We start from the raw sequence: 11,457 nt of genomic DNA, 5'->3' as shown, positions 1-11,457 counted from the left end.
TTGTGGACTCCACGGCTGGATGCGACTTGCTGTCATTTCTTGACAATTATTCAGGTACCATCAGATCTTCATGATGACGGAGGATGAAGAGAAGACCGTGTTTATCACCCCATGTGGTACGTATTGTTTTATATGAATGCCTTTCGGGTTGAAAAGCGTTGGTTCAATGTTTGCAAGAGCGGTCTAGATCGGTTTTGAACCCTAGCTACATAGAAATATGGAAGCTTATATGGATGACATAGTGGTCAAAACCAAACACAAAGCAACACTCATACAAGATTTAGAAGAAACATTTGCAAATTTGCGCAAGATTAGACTCAAGCTCAATCCTGAGAAGTGTGTGTTTGGCGTCCCGTCCGGCAAGCTTCTCGGATTCTTTGTGTCCCAGCGTGGGATCGAGGCAAACCCCGACAAGATCAAGGCGATTGAGCAGATTGAAGCACTGAGACGAGTCAAAGATGTGTGTCGACTTGCTGGTTGTATTGCTGCTCTAAGCAGGTTCATCTCCAAATCTGTTGAGCGCGCCCTGCCCTTTTTCAAGATCTTGAAAAAGGAAGGTCCAATGAAATGGACTCCAGAAGCGAGGGCAGCGCTGCAAGATTTGAAGAGGTACCTCTCCTCTACACCGACACTAGTCGCGCCTAAACAGCAAGAGCCGTTGCTGCTATATCTAGCGGCGACTAATCAAGTGGTCAGTGTTGTGCTAGTGGCACACAGAGAAGTCGATGAAGAAGAAGCAGCAGTGGCGAGACCATCGAATGACGAGCCGGGGCTCTCCCCGGCGGAGTCTGGTGCTGACAAGGCAAGACCCCCGGCAGAGTCTAGTGCCGACAAGGCGGGACCCCCGACAGAGGCTAGTGCCGGCAAGGCAGGATCTGCACAAGCAAATGAAGCGGCGTAGAAGAAGAAGATGGTGCAGCACCCAGTTTATTTTGTCAGCTCCCTCTTGCAGGGGCTAGGTCAAGGTACTCTAGTGTGCAGAAGTTGCTCTTCGGCCTCCTTATGGCCTCGAGGAAGCTGCGCCACTATTTCCAAGCACATGAGATCACCTTCATCACTCGCTTCCCATTGCAACGGATCTTACACAACCCATATGCAACCGAAATAATTGTGGAGTGGGCGTTGGAACTATCGAGCTTTAGTCTCAAGTTTGAAAGAACTTCAACAATCCAGAGTAGAGCCTTGGCAGAGTTCATTGTAGAATGGACCTCAACGCCTGACGAGGAGATTCAAGAGACCACTCTCCCCGGCAAGGAAACAAGCCGAGAGTGGGTTATGTATTTTCATGGGGCTTTCTCGCTGCAAGGCGCTGGTGCTGGTGTGCTTCTGGTCGCACCCATCAGAGATCACCTCAAATACGTGGTCCAGATGCACTTTCCCCGGGAGAGATCAACTAACAACACTGCGGAATGTGAGGGACTGCTTGCAGGTCTCAGGATAGCGGTAGACCTTGGGATTAAGAAGCTCATCGTCAGAGGTGATTCACAACTTTTCGTCAAGCAAGTTAACAAAGATTATAAAAGCCCATTGATGGAGGCCAACGTAGATGAAGTGAGGAAGTTGGAGGAGCATTTTGACGGTCTGCAAGCAGAGCATGTTCCTCGTGCAGACAACAGCATTGCCAATGACCTATCGAAACGTGCCTCCCTCAAGTTACTTGTGGAACAAGGGACTTTTGTGCTCCAACTGAGTCAGCCATCCATTGAACCGTTAGCAGGGCAAAATAAGTGAAGGAAGTTGAGCTCCGACAAGTACTTCCCCGTTGAGCTCCCAGGGGCCACCGGTAAGGAAGTTGCTAGGGACGATGCCAAGCTTGCCGAGGGAGATAGGCTCCGGCAGGGCCTCACGCCCTTGTCGTAGAAAAAATTGTTCCCGTGGCAGAAGACATGCCTTTAGTCATTGCTGTCGAGCCTCAGGCTCTAGCATGGGCACAGCACATCGTTCGGTTCCTCCAAACAGGGGAACTCCCAGAGGAACGGGAAGAATCAGATAAAGTAACCCGTCGGCCTAATATGTACCAGTTTGTGGATGATGTCCTGTATAGAAAAAGATTGAACGGCGTGAAATTGAAGTGTATTCCTCAAGAGGACGGACTGGAGTTGTTGGCAGAGATACATGGAGGCATATGTGGCTCTCACATAGGATCAAGGGCTCTTGTCGGCAAGGCATTCCGACAAGGTTTCTTTTGGACCACTACCCTCTAGGATGCAACTGTGCTAGTAACCAAGTGTGAAGCATGTCAGTTCCATTCGAAGAAACTGCATCAGGTAGCCCAAGCTCTTTAGACAATCCCTCTTTCCTTGCCATTTTCAGTATGGGGATCGACATATTGGGCACTTTTCCCCGTGATGTCGGGGGCTTTGAGTACTTGTATGTCGCGTCCGACAAGTTCACAAAGTGGCCAGAAGTGGAAGCATTGAGAAAGGTGATAGCACAGTTAGCTATCAAGTTCTTCTAACACTTTGGCACAATTATTGGAATCCCTATTTTCACAAAATACATTAAAAAGATGAAGCATATGAGGCAACCTCAATTCCATTTTTTAGTTTTCTTTTATAGACTGAACTAATGATAAAACAAGAAACCAAAAGATTTGATTGCAAGATCTAAAGATATACCTTCAAGCACTAACCTCCTCGGCAACGGCGCCAGAAAAGAGCTTCATGTCTACTATGCAACCTTCTTCTTGTAGACTCGTGTTGGGCCTCCAAGTGCAGAGTTTTGTACGACAGTAGCAAATTTTCCTCAAGTGGATGACCTAAGGTTTATTAATCCGTGGGAGGCGTAGGATGAATATGGTCTCTCCCGAACAACCCTGCAACCAAATAACAAAGAGTCTCTTGTGTCCCTAACACACCCAATACAATGGTAAATTGAATAGGTGCACTAGTTCGGCGAAGAGATGGTGATACAAGTGCAATATGGATGGTAGATATAGGTTTTTGTAATCTGAAAATATAAAAAACAGCAAGGTAGCAAGTAATAAAAGTGAGCGAAAATGGTATTGCAATGCTTGGAAACAAAGCCTAGGGTTCATATTTTCACTAGTGCAAGTTCTGTCAACAATGATAACATAATTAGATCATATAACAATCCCTCAACGTGCAACAAAGAGTCACTCCAAAGTCATTAATAGCGGAGAACAAACAAAGAGATTATTGTAGGGTATGAAACCACCTGAAAGTTATTCTTTCTGATCGATCTATTGGGCTATTCCAATAAGTGTCACAAACAGACCTAGTGTCCGTACTAAAATAACACCTTAAGATACACATCAACCAAACCCTAATGTCACCTAGATACTCCAATGTCACCACAAGTATCCACGGGATTGGTTATACAATATGCATCACACAATCTCAGATTCATCTATTCAAACCAACACAAAGAACTTCAAAGAGTGCCCAAAAGTTTCTACCAGAGAGTCAAGACAAAAGCATGTGCCAACCCCTATGCATAGGTTCACAAGGTCACAGAACCCGCAAGTTGATACCAAAACATACATCAAGTAGATCACGTGAATATCCCATTGTCACCACAGATAAGCACATGCAAGATATACATCAAGTGTTCTCAAATCCTTAAAGACTCAATACGATAAGATAACTTCAAAGGGAAAATTCAATCCATTACAAGAAGGTAGAGGGAGAGAAACATCATAAGATCCAACTATAATAGCAAAGCTCGCGGTACATCAAGATCGTGCCAAATCAAGAACACGAGAGAGAGAGAGAGAGATCAAACACATAGCTACTGTACGTACCCTCAGCCCCGAGGGTGAACTACTCCATCCTCGTCAAGCAGAGTGTCAGGATGATGAATATGGCCATTGGTGATGGTTTCCCCCTCCGGCAGGGTGCCAGAACAGGGACCCGATTGGTTTTTGGTGGCTACAGAGGCTTGCAGCGGCGGAACTCCCGATCTAGGTTTCTTTTCGGGGGTTTCTGTATTTATAGGAATTTTTGGCGTCGGTTCCACATCGGGGGGGGGGGGGCACGAGTCAACCACAAAGACGAAGCACCCTCCCGAGGGGGTAGGGCGCGCACTCCAACCTTGTGGTTGACTCGAGACTCCTGTAGCCCAACTCTTTTGTTTCGGGGGCTTCTTGTGGTCCATAAAAAATCACTGTAAATTTTCAGCTCATTTGGACTCCGTTTGATATTCCTTTTCTGCGGAACTCCAAAACAAGGAAAAACAGAAACTGGCACTGGGCTCTAGGTTAATAGGTTAGTCCCAATAATCATATAAAATAGCATATAAAACATCCAAGATAGATAATATAATAGCATGGAACAATCAAAAATTATATATAGATTGGAGACGTATCAAGCATCCCCAAGCTTAATTCCTACTCGTCCTCGAGTAGGTAAATGATAAAAACAGATTTTTTGATGTGGAATGCTACCTAACATATTCATCAATGTAATCTTCTTTATTGTGGCATGAATGTTCAGATCCATAAGATTCAAAACAAGAGTTTAATGTTGACATAAAAACAATAATACTTCAAGCGTACTAACAAGCAATCATGTCTTCTCAAAATAACATGGCCAAATAAAGCTATCCCTACAAAATCATATAGTCTGGCTATGCTCCATCTTCATCACACAAAATATTCAAATCATGCACAACCCCGATGAGAAGCCAAGCAATGTTTCATACTTTTTGATGTTCTCAAACTTTTTCAACTTTCACGCAATACATGAGCGTGAGCCATGGACATAGCATTATAGGTGGAATATAATATGGTGGTTGTGGAGAAGACAAAAATAAGGAGATAGTCTCACATCAACTAGGCGTATCAACGGGCTGAGGAGATGCCCATCAATACATATCTATGTGAGTGAGTAGGGATTGCCATGCAACGGATGCACTGGAGCTATAAGTTTATGAAAGCTCTAAAAGAAACTAAGTGGTGTGCATCCAACTTGCTTGCTCATGAAGACCTAGGGCATTTTGAGGAAGCCCATCATTGGAATAAAAAAGGCAAGTTCTATAATGAAAAATTCCCACTAGTATATGAAAGTGACAAAATAGGAGACTTTCCATCATGAAGATCATGGTGCTACTTTGAAGCACAAGTGTGGTAAAAGGATAGTAGCATTGCCCCTTCTCTCTTATTCTCTCATTTTTTGTTTTTGTTGTTTTTTGGGCCCTCTCTTTTCTTGCCTCTTTTTTATTTTTATTTTTCGTCCTGAGTCTCATCTCGACTTGTGGGGGAATCGTAGTCTCCATCATCCTTTTCTCACCGGGACAATTCTCTAATAATGATGATCATCACACTTTTATTTACTTACAACTCAAGAATTACTACTCGATACTAGAACAAGTATATGACTCTATATGAATGCCTCCGGCGGTGTACCGGGATGTGCAATGAATCAAGAGTGACATGTATGAAAGAATTATGAATGGTGGATTTGCCACAAATACGATGTCAACTATATGATCATGCAAAGCAATATGACAGCGATGAAGTGTGTCATAATAAACGGAATGGTGGAAGTTGCATGGCAATATATCTCGGAATGGCTACGGAAATGCCTTAATAGGTAGGTATGGTGGCTGTTTTGAGGAAGGTATATGGTGGGTGTATGGTACCGGCGAAAGTTGCGCGGCACAAGAGAGGCTAGCAATGGTGGAAGGGTGAGAGTGTGTATAATCCATGGACTCAACATTAGTCATAAATAACTCACATACTTATTGCAAAAATCTATTAGTTTCGAAACAAAGTACTACGTGCATGCTCCTAGGGGATAGATTGGTAGGAAAATACCATCACTCGTCCCTGACCACCACTCATAAGGAAGACAATCAATAAATAAATCATGCTCCAACTTCGTCACATAATGGTTCACGATACGTGCATGCTACATGAATCACAAACTTTAACACAAGTATTTCTACAATCCACAATTACTCACTAGCATGACTCTAATATCACCATCTTTATATTTCAAAATAATCATAAGGAATCAAACTTCTCATAGTATTCAATGCACTTTATATGAAAGTTTTTATTATATCCCTCTTGGATGCCTATCATATTAGGACTAAATTCATAACCAAAACAAATTACCATGTTGTCTAGAGACTCTCAAAATGATATAAGTGAAGCATGAGAGTTCAATGATTTCTTCAAAATAAAACTACCGCCGTGCTCTAAAAAGATATAAGTGAAGCACTAGAGCAAATGACAAAGTACTCCAAAAGATATAAGTGAAGATCAATGAGTAGTCGAATAATTATGTAACTATGTGAAGACTCCTTCTCATAAATAAAATTTCAGATCTTAAGTACTTTATTCAAACAGCAAGCAAAACAAAATAAATTGACGTTGCAAGGATAGCACATATCATGTGAAGAAGCAAAAACTTAGGCTCAACCAAAACTGACCGATAGTTGTTGAAGAAGAAAGGTGGGATGCCAACCTGGGCATCCCCAAGCTTATATGCTTGAGACTTCTTGAAATATTGACTAGGGGTACCTTGGGCATCCCCAAGCTTGAGCTTTTGTGTCTCCTTAATTCCTCTCATATCACGGTTTCCCTAATTCTAAAAAACTTCATCCACGCAAAACCCAACAAGAACTCGTGAGATAGGTTAGTATAAATCCATGCAAAACCTTATCATTCTCTACTGTAGAAAATCACTAAAATTATTATTTGATATTTTATACTAAATGCCTCTGTATATTTAACACTCCTATCCTCAAATAGAATCATTAAACAAGCAAACATATGCAAACAATGCAAACATAACAGCAATCTTTCTAAACAGAATAGTCTGTAAAGAATGCAAGAGGAATCATACTTCCCTAACTCGAAACATTCTGAAAATTTACCACACTGTAGATAATTTGTTGTTACTGATTGTGTAAAAATTTCAAGATTTTATCATGTTATGACTATTCACAAATATTCAAAACATAACAGCAAACTTTCTGTTTTTAAAACAGCAACATATGGACTTGCAAAATAAGCATGGTAAACGCTATACTTGACCTTTTTATTGAACTAAAAGATGTAAAACATTACTCTAAATAACAGCAAGCAAATCCTAATAAAATAAAATGACACTCCAAGCAAAACTCATATCATGTGGTGAATAAAAATATAGCTCCAAGTAAGGTTACCGATGAACGAAGACGAAAGAGGGGATGCCATCCTGGGCATCCCCATGCTTAGGCTCTTGGTTGTCCTTGAATGTTACCTTGGGGTGCCTTGGTAATCCCAAAGCCTAGGCTCTTTCCACTCCTTATTCTTTAGTCCATCAAAACCTTACCCAAAACTTGAAAACTTCACAACACAAAACTCAACCGAAAACTCGTAAGCTCTGTTAGTATAATAGAACAAATCATTCACTTTGGTACTGTGAAGACAAGATTCATAATTTGTCACATTATTCCTACTGTACCCTGTCATTTCTACAATTTATATTAAGCAATATAAGCCCTAGAAACTAGAAAATAAGCAAACTATGCATCAAAAATGGAATCTGTCAAAAATAGAACAGTCTGTAAAGATTTGAAGTGAAATCATATTTCTATAACTCCAAAAATTCTGAGAAATTAGGAAAACCTGAGAAATTTGTTTATTAATCTTATGAAAAAATAATCAGTATTTTATCAGGCTTCTGTTAAAAATGAGTATTGTTTTTGCTGAGTGCAAAAATTTCTCTTTTTCAGCAAGATCAAATCAACTATCACCATAGATCATCCCAAAGGTCTTACTTGGCACTTTATTAAAAAAAAGCTATAAAACATGATTAATACAGTAGCTTAATCATGTGAACACACAAAAATAGTATATGTAAATATTGGGTTGTCTCCCAACAAACTCTTTTCTTTAATGCCTTTTCAGCTAGGCATGATGATTTCAATGATGCTCGCATAAAAGATAAGAATTGAAACATAAAGGGAGCATCATGAAGAATATGACTAGCACACTTAAGTCTAACCCACTTCCTATGCATAGGGAGTTTGTGATCAAACAACTTATGGGAACGATGCTCAACTAGCATAGGGAGGCAAAACAAGCATGACTTTAAGATTTTCAACACATAGAGAGGAAACTTGATATTATTGCAATATGTAAAAGCATATGTTCCTCTCTCATAATAATTTTCAGTAGCATCATGAATGAATTCAACAATATAACCATCACATAAAGCATTACTTTCATGATCCATAAGAATAGGAATTTTACTACTCACCACATAAGCAAAATTCTTCTCATGAATAGTAGCGGGAGCAAACTCAACAAAATAACTATCATGTCAGGCATAATCCAATTGAAAATTAAAACCATGATGAAAAGTTGCATGCTTATCATTATTCTTTATAGCATACATGTCATCACAATAATCATCATAGATAGGAGGCATGCTTTCATCATAATAAATTTGCTCATCAAAACTTGGGGGACAAAAAATAGCATCATCACCAAACATAGCATCCCCAAGCTTGTGGCTTTGCATATCATTAGCATCATGGGTATTCAAACAATTCATACTAACAACATTCCAATCATGCTCATCATTCAAAGATTTTATGCCAAACATTTTAATGCATTCTTCTTCTAAAACTTTGGCACAATTATCGGAATCCCTATTTTCATGAAAGACATTAAAAAGATGAAGCATATGAGGCAACCTCAATTCCATTTTTAGTTTTCTTTTATAGACTAAACTAGTGATAAAACAAGAAACCAAAAGATTTGATTGCAAGATCAAAAGATATACCTTGAAGCACTAACCTCCTTGGCTACGACACTAGAAAAGAGCTTGATGTCTACTACGCAACCTTCTTCTTGTAGACTCGTGTTGGGCCTCCAAGTGCAGAGTTTTGTACAACAGTAGCAAATTTCCCTCAAGTGGATGACCTAAGGTCTATCAATCCATGGGAGGCGTAGGATGAAGATGGTCTCTCTCAAACAACCCTGCAACCAAATAACAAAGAGTCTCTTGTGTCCCAAACACACCCAATACAATGGTAAATTGTATGGGTGCACTAGTTCGGCGAAGAGATGGTGATACAAGTGCAATATGGATGGTAGATATAGGTTTTTGTAATCTGAAAATATAAAAACAGCAAGGTAGCAAGTACCAAAAGTGAGCGAAAACGGTATTGCAATGCTTGGAAACAAAGCCTATGGTTCATACTTTCACTAGTGCAAGTTCTCTCAACAATGATAACATAATTAGATCATATAACAATCCCTCAACGTGCAACAAAGAGTCACTCCAAAGTCACTAATAGCAAAGAACAACGAAGAGATTATTGTAGGGTATGAAACCACCTCAAAGTTATTCTTTTTGATCGATCTATTGGGCTATTCCTATAAGTGTCACAAACATCCCTAGTGTTCGTACTAAAATAACACCTTAAGATACACATCAACCAAAACCCTAATGTCACCTAGATACTCCAATGTCACCACAAGTATCCGTGGGTTTGATTATATGATATGCATCACACAATCTCAGATTCATCTATTCAAACCAACACAAAGAACTTCAAAGAGTGCCCCAAAGTTTCTACTGGATAGTCAAGATGAAAATGTGTGCCAACCCCTATGCCTAGGTTCACAAGGTCACAGAACCCGCAAGTTGATCACCAAAACATACATCAAGTAGATCGCGTGAATATCCCATTGTCACCACAGATAAGCACATGCAAGACATACGCCAAGTGTTCTCAAATCCTTCAAGATTCGATCTGATAAGATAGCTTCAAAGGGAAAATTCAATCCATTACAAGAAGGTAGAGGGAGAGAAACATCATAAGATCCAACTATAATACCAAAGCTCGTGGTACATCAAGATCGTGCCAAATCAAGAACACGAGAGAGAGAGAGAGAGAGATCAAACACAGCTACTATACATACCCTCAGCCCTGAGGGTGGGCTACTCCCTCCTCGTCATGGAGAGCGCCGGGATGATGAAGATGGCCATCGGTGATGGTTTCCCCCTTCGACAGGGTGCCGGAACAGGTTCCCGATTGGTTTTTGGTGGCTATAGAGGCTTGAGGCGGCGGAACTCCTGATCTAGGTTTCTTTTTGGGGGTTTCTATATTTATAGGAATTTTTGGCGTCGGTTTCACGTCAGGGGGGTCCACGAGTCAATCACAAGGAGGGAGTACCCTCCTGGGGGTAGGGCGCGCCCTCCAACCTTGTGGTTGACTCGGGACTATTCTGGCCCAACTCTTTTACTTCGGGGGCTTCTTCTGGTCCATAAAAATCACCGTAAATTTTCAGCTCATTTGGACTCCATTTGATATTCCTTTTCTGTGAAACTCAAAAACAAGGAAAAATAGAAACTGGCACTAGGCTCTAGGTTAATAGGTTAGTCCTAACAATCATATAAAATAGCATATAAATGCATATAAAACATGCAAGATAGATAATATAATAGCATGGAATAATAAAAAATTATAGATACATTGGAGACATATCAACAAGTTTGCCGGGGGGTGATGGTATGGAGTATGGACGCCAACAGGCGACGTTCGAAGTGGCATCTTGCGAAAAAGAGTGTAGCAACGAACGAAAAGCTAAGTTGCGAAACCTTGAGTAAATTTCTTTTAAAACGCGGAGTTATTTTCCCTATGCGATTTCGGTTCTTGCGTCGAAAGCCTGGACACGAAGGAACCTTGTCATGATCAGTTGTGCCCTTGCTCTGTTTCGAGTCAGCTCAATAGTTTAGGTGGTTGCGCTGAGAACGGCAAGGTACCTTGCCGGTAGCGACACCCCCAGCAGGCTGCTAAGGATCCATTCCTCAAAGCGCTCGCAGCAAGGGTGTGCGCACCGGCAAGTTTTCCCAGTAAAGCATAGGGTGTGCGCCTTACAAAGAGAAATCGAACAAAAAAGATAGCAGGCGTTCATCTAAAGCACAACAAGTTATATCACATCAATAACCACCGCAATTCTAACTTAAGATAAATTGTCTTGGGCATGAATTCGTGGCGGAAAGGAGAAGCGAAGCGGCTAGTCCCTACGTTGGCCTTCCACCCTCTTGTCTTAGTCCACCTTGTCGACGATTGACGCAACAAGCTCTTCAAGCGCGCCAAGCTGTTGAGCACATTGGTGAGGTCAATGTCGAGGTTCATGTGTGCCAATTTAATGAGCACCTTGAGAAGGATGGCCCGACAAAGTTTGCAAGATTCGCTGGCCAGTTCGGTTGCTCGGCTGGAGTGGAGCAGCTTCAGGGCGTCAAGGAGGGCCTCGAAGAACATGGCCAGTTTGGCGCTCGGAGTCACCCTCTCCTCGGAAGAATACCTAAAATTTGACAGGCCCATGGTGGGAAGTTGTGCTGCGAGCCTCTCCACGACATCGATGAGGTGCTCAGTCCAGATTTTCATGCCCTTCTCAAAGTTGTTCCAGTTGTCGGCGGCGCTCTTTAGTAGCTCATCATCTTGGAGGGCTTTGGTCATAGTTTTCTCATGAACCCTGCTGCTCTC

This window comes from Triticum aestivum, chromosome 6A, assembly GCF_018294505.1.
Source record: "Triticum aestivum cultivar Chinese Spring chromosome 6A, IWGSC CS RefSeq v2.1, whole genome shotgun sequence".
Lineage (NCBI taxonomy): Eukaryota > Viridiplantae > Streptophyta > Magnoliopsida > Poales > Poaceae > Triticum > Triticum aestivum.
This window is presented reverse-complemented; position numbering follows the sequence as displayed.